This window comes from Cebus imitator, unplaced genomic scaffold (genome assembly GCF_001604975.1).
Source record: "Cebus imitator isolate Cc_AM_T3 unplaced genomic scaffold, Cebus_imitator-1.0 Scaffold341, whole genome shotgun sequence".
Classification (NCBI taxonomy): Eukaryota; Metazoa; Chordata; class Mammalia; order Primates; family Cebidae; genus Cebus; species Cebus imitator.
This window is the reverse complement of record NW_016107656.1, coordinates 1,461,319-1,471,331: the sequence shown is the minus strand read 5'-3', so window position 1 is coordinate 1,471,331 and position 10,013 is coordinate 1,461,319. Positions and strand designations below refer to the sequence as shown.

Here is a 10,013-nt window from a genome sequence, read left to right as displayed (position 1 = left end):
TCACCGCAACCTCTGCCTCCTGGGTTCAGGCAATTCTCCTGCCTCAGCCTCCTGAGTAGCTGGGATTACAGGCACGCACCACCATGCCCAGCTAATTTTTTGTATTTTTGGTAGAGACGGGGTTTCACCATATTGACCAGGATGGTCTCGATCTCTTGACCTCGTGATCCACCCGCCTCGGCCTCCCAAAGTGCTGGGATTACAGGCTTGAGCCACCGCGCCCGGCAATTTTTGTATTTTTTAAAGTATAGGTGGAGTTTCACCATTTTGATTGGCCAGGCTGGTCTCGAACTCCTGACCTCAAGTGGTCCACCCACCTTGGCCTCCTTAAAGTGCTGGGATTACAGTTGTGCGCCACCATGCTTGGCCTATCTGTGCTTTTCTGATGTGCTATGCAATATTGTTTAAACAAATGTAGGTCTCAAATGTTTACATTTATCCTAAGACTTTGGGGGGGCTTGGACTGCGTTCACCCTTTCCAGTGGGGTTCTGGGTCAGTGACCTTCGCAAAACTTGTGTGGGATTTGGGAGCTGGAAGTGAATCAACAGCATATATTTCAGACTCTGAAGGTTGGTGGGATACCAGGCATTGCGGCTGCTTGCTCATGTTGTCCCTGATATGCCAGCTTACCTTGCTGGCATGAGATGGCATCTGAATCCACAGCAGCTCCAGAAGCTGCCACATTTCTGCCTTCTGTGTCCTGAGCCATGGGTGTGGGTCCATTGTGAAGAATGCTAGCTTCTCTGTGGGTCACCCATGGCACTGAGGTTGGAGTTGATGAGAAACACATGTGGACTCCAGTGGTCTTCATGGCTCCGATGTCGTCATGGGCTCTTTTTGGTCCTTGCTCTCGTTCATATCCAGCTTCCTTCATAACTGCCAGGCTGGCTGACCTAGAGTGACCCTAAGTCAGTGCTAGGCACAGAGACAGCAGGCAGTGCCGGCTGCTTCAGCAGCTCCCACATCACCCGTAGCCATTGTGCTTCTCTCATCCAGCCTCGACCCATGTAGCCCCTAATGGGTCATGATCCTCAGGGTGAATGGCACTGCAGTTGCTTATCCATTTGGGCACGGGAAAGAACTTGGCACTTTTAGTGTAAACTTTTAAAAATCATTTAAAATGGCCTTTTTGAGGCAGGGTCTCACTCTGTCACTCAGGCTGGAGTGCAGTGGCACGATCTCAGCTCACTGCAACCTCTGCCTCCTGGGTTCAAGTTCAAGTGATTCTCCAGCCTCAGCCTCCTGAGTAACTGGGATTACAAGTGCCCATCACCACGCCTGGCTAATTTTTATATTTTTTAGCAGAGACATGGTTTCACCATGTTGACCAGGGTGGTCTCAAACTCCTGACCTCAGGTGATCCGCCTGCCTTGGCCTCTCAAAATGCAAGGATTACAGGCATAAGCCACTGCACCTGGCCCTGTGTGTATTTTTAACATAAATATGATTGTAGTTATAAATGGATATAATTGATATTAAGAAGTGCTTCTAGCGGTACATAGCTGTAATGTATATGCATAAATAAATATAGATATATTGAGGGGGATTCTGTGCCCCAATTTTTTTTCCTGAAACTTTTTCCTTAGATATTTGGAGATCTAGAAGCAGGAGCTAAGAGAGCTTTGAGAAAGGAGGGTGTTGTCAGTCCTGTCTTCTGGGAGGCCATTCATTCTTCAGGAGGGGATTCGTGGTAACTGGGACTCACCTATGGGCAATAGCATCGCCATGACCATATATGCCAAAACAAGGATTAGACATGGGTGCTGGCAGCCTGCTCTGGGCGTTTTTGGGAGAGGGGATGGAAGATATGAAATAAGCCCCACTCCAGCCACCTGCCCTATGGGTGTGCCCCTGGGGTCCTCACTTGCCATTTGCGTGACCTAATATGTCCCTCTGACGTGTTTTTCATTGTTACATGTTAAAACTTTTTCCTGAGACAAACTATCCTTCCAGCTCAAGCCATATGAAGAAACACTGGGAAGGATACCTCAGAGAAAAGTATTTGAGATCGGTTATTACAGTCTGAATTTCTCCAGAACAACAATGAGGTGACAGGAAGTGATGACAGAGCTGGTGAGAACAGTAACATTACACAGATTAAGTGAGGCCAAACAAGAAAACCAGAATTAAAGTCATGTTTATGGTTGTAGCAATTTCACTTGAAAGGTTGCTAAAAGTGTTTATTGCCTCAAAAATCTTTAAACAAGCTATTGAAGAGTAAAAACACCTTGTGATGTCATCCAAAAAATCAGTTAGGTTTCGATTTCTTTTTTTAGTGGATTTAGCTTAGAGGGGATATATATATCTCCATCCATCCCTCTTCAAACAAAGAGCAGTGTAAATATAACAGAATTTATATATATATACACACACACACACATAATGTATAGAAAAGGTAGAGAAACAATAAATAAGTTCTAGGAGTCTGTCTTCATTACAGCTTTGGGGAGTTAGAGCAACATGTCTGAGTTTTCCCTTGGGCAAAACTTTATAGATCCGTGAACTAGGAGGACCACACATTCATTTGCATACGATCTGTATGCAACAGATCACACTGTATCTCTTGATATTGTCAAATGATTTTCTTTTCTTTTTATTTTTTTTCCCCTCCCAAGCCTGTCAACTTATTCTAAACTGGAAGTAACATCTGGGGAAAAAAGAGCAGAAATAACAAAAGTAATGATACAAATGACTTTTGTTTTCCTGGTAGTTTTAGGTTTTCCATTTTCCAGAGACAGAAGTGAATTGGGTTAAATCTCAGAAATACTGTGAAACCGATTGTTGAGGGAACAGTGCCCTGTGTCTTTTCTCCTTAATTGCAACAGCAGTCCACCCGATCTGAACTGTTTGGTACAATGCCCGTTATCTCTGTATTTTTATCTTGGTTGCATGAAAGACGGGTGTTTGGGACAAATGAGCTCTGTGGCTTTGGGGGAAGGTTACGCAAGTTTGTTGTCTGCTGAGCTGACACTGGTTGTAGCTCGACAGATTTAAGTCTGCAGTAAGTGAAATGGATTGTCATATATATGGCCAGATGCTGTGACCAGATTCTGTAATAAGAAAAGGAAACAGAACTTGAATCTGCATGTATCTCTTTTCTTATTTTTAAAGACAGGGGTGGAAAAATTCTTATAAAAAGATCGTGTGACTCAAAATTTCACAATTTTCTTTAAAAATTATTTTGAGGAAATAAAATTTTCCCATGTTCCTAATCTTGAACTAATATTGCTTAAGCTTAATGCCAGAGAACCAAAGGGGGAAAATAAGAAAGAAGTGAAACAGATGAGGCAAGTAATCAACTCCAATCCAGAAGCTTTTGAACCCCTTAAAGAAAAGGTTTAAAAAAGAATCCTTTTCAGTGTTTTAATCATATTTGTTCTAATAAATGCAGAGATGATTTAAAGTCTTTTTTAAAGTCAGTGCTTGACATTAGTATGGTGGGATGTTGAGTCAGATGTAGACTTTGTGTTTTTGTAAAGACACAGTATGTGGGCCTATTGAAACCTCAGCTGCACTACTGAAATTTCCTACACACTCATGTTGCCAGTATTTTTAGTAAAATTAAATATTTTTATGGAGTAGGTCTGTAGCTATCTCAAGGAACAAGCTGAATAAAAACAATGCAGACATTGTCAGACAGTCCTGAAAGGGCATGGCTTTCTTTTTTTTTTTTTCTTGAGATTGAGTCTTGCTCTGTCGCTCAGGCTGGAGTGCAGTGGCACGATCTCGACTCACTGCAATCTCTGTCTTCCAGGATTCAAGCAGTTCTCTGCCTCAGCCAACCCCTGTCCCCAGTAGCTGGGATTACAGGCGCCTGCCACTGCGCCAAACTGATTTTTGTATTTTCAGTAGACATGGGGATTTCACCATCTTGGCCAGGCTGGTCTTTAACTTCTGACTTTGTGATCTACCTGCCTTAGCCTCCCAAAGTGCTGGGATTACAGGCATGAGCCACCTCATCCAGCCAAGGTCATGGCCTTTTAAAAACTGCTTTATTGAGGTATGATTGATATGTAAAAAGCTGTGCATACTTGAGTTTGGGAATAAGTATACGCCTCTACCATCAATTACCATCAACGTCATAACATATTTATCACTCCCAGCGTTTCCTCACGCCCCCGTATAACATAGGAATGATGATTATTCTTATTATTTGATTTTTTAAAACCTGAATTTTGAGTGGGTAAAGAAAATAATCAGGTAGCTGGTTTCATTGATTGGAATGTAAAGGATTCTTTTTGTTGGATGACAGACAAGACCCACTCTTAAAAACACACATGTACATTCTTTTATTCTGTTGCCTTTCTTGGCATTTAAATCATGAAAGTGGTAATGATGAAAGTGGTAATGATGGGGACTGACTGCACATCTGGAAAGTAATTTGGGAAGACGTAAAAGCAGCTGTGCCACCCTGTTCTAAATTACTATCCGGAGTGAGAAGTGGCTATTACGGCATATTGTAGGGTGTGAAATGCTGGCTTTCTTTGGCCTGAGTTGAGCTGAACAGCTGCTCTTTTCCTGGGGAGCAACAAATATATTTTTCAGGTCTCCAAATTATTGGGGGAGTGATTTCGAGTGATTGAGAATGGGATAGAGAATTTCACTCGTAGGGAAGACAAAGTTTGATCAGCAGCTTGCAAAGTTTAGAACTGAACTATAGAGTTGGCTTGTTGGTTTTATGATGCTGTGAAATAAAGAGTTGGTCTTAATCTTGTTTTCTGGCAAACAACTCCTAAAACCCTTTAATTGCCGAAGTGATAAGTGTCTTTTTGGTATGCTAATGAGTTGATTGATGGCAAGCCACTCTGGGTAGCTTCAGAATGGGGCTGGTCACAGGAAAGATCCAGGCTGGATTAGAGGGTTGGGGCTTTCAGTCCCACCTCCCAACCTAAGGGAAGGGGAGAGGAGCTGAAAGTTGAGGTGATAGTCAATGGCCTTTGATTTAATCAATCATACCTACATAATGAAGCTTCCGTAAGAACCCCAAAAAGACTGAGTTCTGGGAGCTTCTGGATAGCTGAACACGTGGAGGTTTGTGTAGGGCGGAGCCTCTGGAGAGGGCAGGGAATCTCCAACTCCCTTCCCTTGTATTCCGCCCTGTGCATCTGTTCATCTGGTGTTCATAGGTATCCTTTGTGAATTCCTTTAAAATGTAAGTTTCTCCAAGTTTTCCGAGCCACTCTAGCAAATTAATTAAGCCCAAAAAGGGGTTCGTGGAAACCCCTAGGTGTAGCTAGTAAAACAACCTGGAGCTTGCTTCTGGCATCAGAAGTGAAGAGCAGCCTTGTGGGACTGAGCCTTCAACCTGTGGGATATGAGGCAGCCTCCAGTCCGGTAGTGTCGGATTTGCGCTGGACAACACCCAGCTGGTGTTCGCTGCAGAACTTCCTGCTTCTTTGGAGTGTGGAGGGAGGGGACCCACCTCTCCTGCCCAACCATGTCTGGTGTCAAAAGTCATCTCTGTGTAAGGCGTAGAACACATAGAGTTTGGTTTTTCCACATCCTCAGAATTATTGTTATTATTTCTCATTTTAATTACAGCCATTCTAGTGAATGTGAAGTGATAGCTCATAGGTTTTTTTTTTTTTTTTTTTTTTTTTTTTTCGGGGGGAGATGGAGTCTCATTCTGTCACCCAGGCTGGAATGCAGTGGCATGATGTCAGCTCACTGTAACCTCTGCTTCCTGGGTTCAAGTGATTCTCCTGCCTCAGCCTCCAGAGTTGCTGGTTCTCCAGGCATGTACCACCATGCAACACTAAGTTTTGTGTTTTTAGTAGAGATGAGGTTTCACCATGTTGGCCAGGCTGGTCTCGAACTCCTGACCTCCAGTGACCCACTTACCTCGGCCTCCTAAAATACTGGGATTGGCGTGAGCCACTGCACCCCGTCTGATCCACACTTCCCTAATGATTATATCCAGCATCTTTTCATGTGCTAACTGGCCATTTGTTAGTGGTTTTTGCTTCTTTTAAAAACTGCTGAGACATCCATAAACATTTTCAAAATGCAGAGTATGTTTTTCAGTGTTAAGGCAACTGTTTTGATGTGTTTTCCTTTGCTCTCTATCACCAAATACTGTACATACAAATAGTAAGACTGGGCTTAGTGCTGTCCATCATTAATCCTAAATGCAACAAAACACATGGAGACTTTGAAAATCCTTCAGAATAATGCTATAGATTTTGCTAAAGCAAGTGTTTTTTTCTAGCTCCTTGAGCTGTATATTGCCTTGAGTAATCACCATCCGGATTGTGCCCTCTTCGGTGGCACTTTTGTTTCTTTTGAATTCTTCCCTTGCCCAGTCCTTCAGGTATTTGCTATCAGAGTCATTTGGAACTTGCCAAATTGTTTGCAAAACCCTTATGTAGAGAAGAACTTGTTGCCTTCTTATGAACTGCTTTAATGTTAACATGGTTGAGGGTAACCGGCAGGTGGCCATGACCACCAGTGGTCCGCCGGAGCCTCAGCGAAGACATGGACTTTCTATTTGGTCAAAGTGGCAGGTGTGTTTTGTTTCCTGGCTGGATGAAGTCAGAAGTTTCTGGATGAGGATAGCATCACGTTGCTGAGAGACCAAGACAACTCTGAAGACCCCAGGATCTTCCAGGGGCCCTGGTTGTGATAGGGATCAGGTCTCTAACTCATAAAAATGTGTCTTCAGGTAAAGTTGCTCCCCTTTGCCCTTGAACTCACACATGGAAGGGAGCTCCTTTGTGTTTCTTAGTCTCTGCTGGGAAAAGGAGCTAAGAAACTAGGAGAGGCTCCATGGTGAACAGGGATGGTAAGCACTTTGTTTCTATGAGGTATCAGCAAACTTCTCTAGGTAAATCAGGGTGGATGCCCTGGTGCTGAAGATAGCCCAGCTCCCTCTGTCCTGGGAACTGCCTGGGTGCTTGCTTTTTTTTTTTTGAAATGGAGTTTTGCTCTGTTGCCCCAGCCCAGGCTGGATTGCAGTGGCGCGATCTCTGCTCACTGCAAGCTTCGCCTCCCGGGCTCAAGAGATTCTTCTGCCTCAGCCTCCTGAGTAGCAGGGTTTACAGGCACCCACCAACACGCCCGGCTAATTTTTGTATTTTTAGTAGAGACGGGGTTTCACCATGTTGACTAGGCTGGTTTCAAACTCCTGACCCCAAATGATCAGCCTGCCTCGGCCTCCGAGAGTGCTGGGATTATAGGCGTGAGCCACCGCACCTGGCCCAGGTGCATTCTTCAATAGCTGAGGCAGCTGTGGCATCCAGCCCTTGTCTCCCAGGGCCTGGCACTTTGCTCTCCTAGTCGCAGCTGTCAGGAGCTGGTGGTCAGAACCCATGCCCTTCTGCCCTCCTCCTCTCCTAAAGTTTCCTCCAGGAGTTCCCACAGTTCTCTTTGGGGTGTGTATTGATGGGGTTACAGGGGATCTTGGGAGAACGCCTGCTTTGTGCCTCCTGGAGAAGCTGCTCATTGCGCTCTGCGTCCTTGGAAGCCTCTGCTGCATGCAGGTGAAGGGAGCTGAAGGGCTGGGACGTTTGGGGTTTGTACTGTAGGATGGGTGATGGGCATGGAAGGCTCTCAGTGGGGGGGACTCGGTCAGATCTGTTAGCAAGGTCATTGGGGTGGCAGGTTGGGCAAGGTTGGGCCATTGGGAGGCCATAGATGGAGCTGGTTGAGTTGTGACCCCGGGACATGTGTGGTTGAGTAGCAATGAGTCGGGGGTCCTCAGGATCCTAGTATCAGTTTATCATGGGTATTTCAGGAACCCCACCTAAGACATTCTGTCCTGGCTCCCTCTTCTCCCAAGACAGAGTCTGCACTTTTGTTTTGTTTTTGAGACAGTCTCACTCTGTCACACAAGCTGAAGTACAGTGGTGTGATCTTAGCCCACTACAACCTCTGCCTCCTGAGTTCAAGCAATTCTCGTGCCTCATCCTCCTAAGTAGTTGGGATTACAGGTGTGCACCACCATGCCTGGCTAATTTTTGTATTTTTAGTAGAGATGGGGTTTCACCATGTTGGCCAGGATGGTCCCAAACTCCTGGTCTCAGGTGATCCACCCGCTTCGGCCTCCCAAAGTGCTGGGATTACAGGCATGAGCCACCAAGCCCGGCCCCAATTCTGTTTTCAGGCAGTTTCCTCTCCTGGAGACAGTACTACGGAGGCTGGGAGGCTGAGCGCCACGGTGCATGTCCTCAGAGGGGCAGCAGCAGATTCCGTCTTGACCTTTGTTATTTTCTACTGGACACTTGACAATAGACATTTTGAAGAGGAGAGGGTCTCCCACCTTGCCTGCTGTGTCAGTCCAGGCTGTCCACTCAGACAGACAAGACTGACTGTAGTGAAGGAGTGACTTTTGTCCAGACATGTTTCTTGCTGGCCTTAGAAGAGTCCTTCCTGCCTCCACACACTATGCTAGGAACTCTAAGGCAATCAGCTCAAATGCAGAACATGTTATTGGTGGGGAAGCAAGGAGCTTTTTTTTTTTTTGAGATGGAGTCTCGCTGTGTCGCCCAGGCTGGAGTACAGTGGCGCGATCTTGGCTCACGGCAACCTCCACCTCCCGGGTTCAAGTGATTCTCCTGCCTCAGCCTCCCGAGTAGCTGGGACTACAGACATGCACCACGATGCCCAGGGAATTTTTGTATTTTTGGTAGAGACAGGGTTCACTATGTTGGTCAGTCTGGTCTCGAACTCCTGACCTCATAATCTGACTACCTTGGCCTCCCAAAGTGCTGGGATTATAGGCGTGAGCCACTGCGCCTGGCCAGCAGGGAACTTTTTTCTAAAGCATCATTTTTTCCCATTTCTGTTTCTCTTCTCCATTGGTTCTGTAAAATCAGTGAATGCAGATGTAGGGTAGAGATGATCCTTGCTCTGCCCCAGACCTCCTCACCAGGGTGTAGGTCTTTGGCAGAAAGGTTTTGGGAGAAATCCAACTCCCAAGCCCCGCTTGCATCTAAGCCTGCTTTAGGCGTGTAAAGCGTGTGCTGCAGTGTTAGGCGTGTGTTGCTATGGGCAGTGCACCAACATTAAATAACCGAAGGGGTTGGCAAGCAGTCTATAAAATGGAAAATGTGCGTGTGGTTTTAGGTGGTCTAAAAGTTGTAGTTTCCTTGGTTGTCTTAGTAAAGTCATTTATTTATACCAAAAAGTGGACATGTTGAGAGGTTAAAAAAAAAAGAGCCAAGGAGAGGAAGAGGTCTTTCTGAATGAATGAATTGATAGAAGAAATGGCATAACTTACAAATGTACAAAGCATTTCCGTCATCCTCCCTGTATGTTCAGATGTGTACCTAAAAATCCATTGCTCTAAAGGAAGACTATGGTGTGGAACATAGTCTTGCAGTGAGTATTACACTGAAATAAATTTTTAGCACTTATTATATGCCGGGTGGACTACATGAGCTGGCTAACGTCTAAGTGAGTCACACATGTTATTCCAGTAGTCCTCACTGAAGTAGGTGCTGTGATTATTCCAGTGTTCCTCGGCGGCTAAGAGATGTGCCTAAGGCCACTTAAGCAGCACCAGGCGCAGTGAAGCTGGGTAGAAACTCAGAATGAGCTCTAGAGCAATTACATGGCACTTGCCTTGGGGAAAAAAACAAGTGACATGTTTACTCATTTATGCAGGTGAATTTGTAACATGTACTCTTGCACCTGGACTTGGAATGCCTAATGAATAATAAGTCTAATGAAGAATATGAATATTGATGACCATAATAATAATGAATATTAATGAACACTAATGACTAATGAATAAAAAGATTTTCCACTGTTCTGAGAGTCTCCTGAGAGGTGCAGTGAGATTCGTCTCAGATGCAATTCTCCTTTGGTTCCTGAATTCTCAGGCTCCCATCAGAATCCCTGGGAGGGCTCCTAACAGCTGTCTCCTTTATGAGCTTCCCAGGAGGTGGTGGTGTAGGCTAGGGGCCACACTGGGCATTAGGGGCCTTTTCCTCACACAGCACCTTCCCTGAAGGTGCTTCCTTGGGGTTTCCTCTTTTAGCCCTGCTAGGCGGGTAGAGAGGTGGGGGTTGAA

General features: G+C 45.3%; 1 protein-coding gene across 7 annotated transcripts in view; it reads left to right on the top strand.

The window, feature by feature from the left end:
* SASH1 (SAM and SH3 domain containing 1) overlaps positions 1-10,013 on the top strand; it is a 1,041,684-nt gene that overhangs the window by 867,934 nt on the left and 163,737 nt on the right. The gene's annotated exons all lie outside the window — the stretch shown is intronic.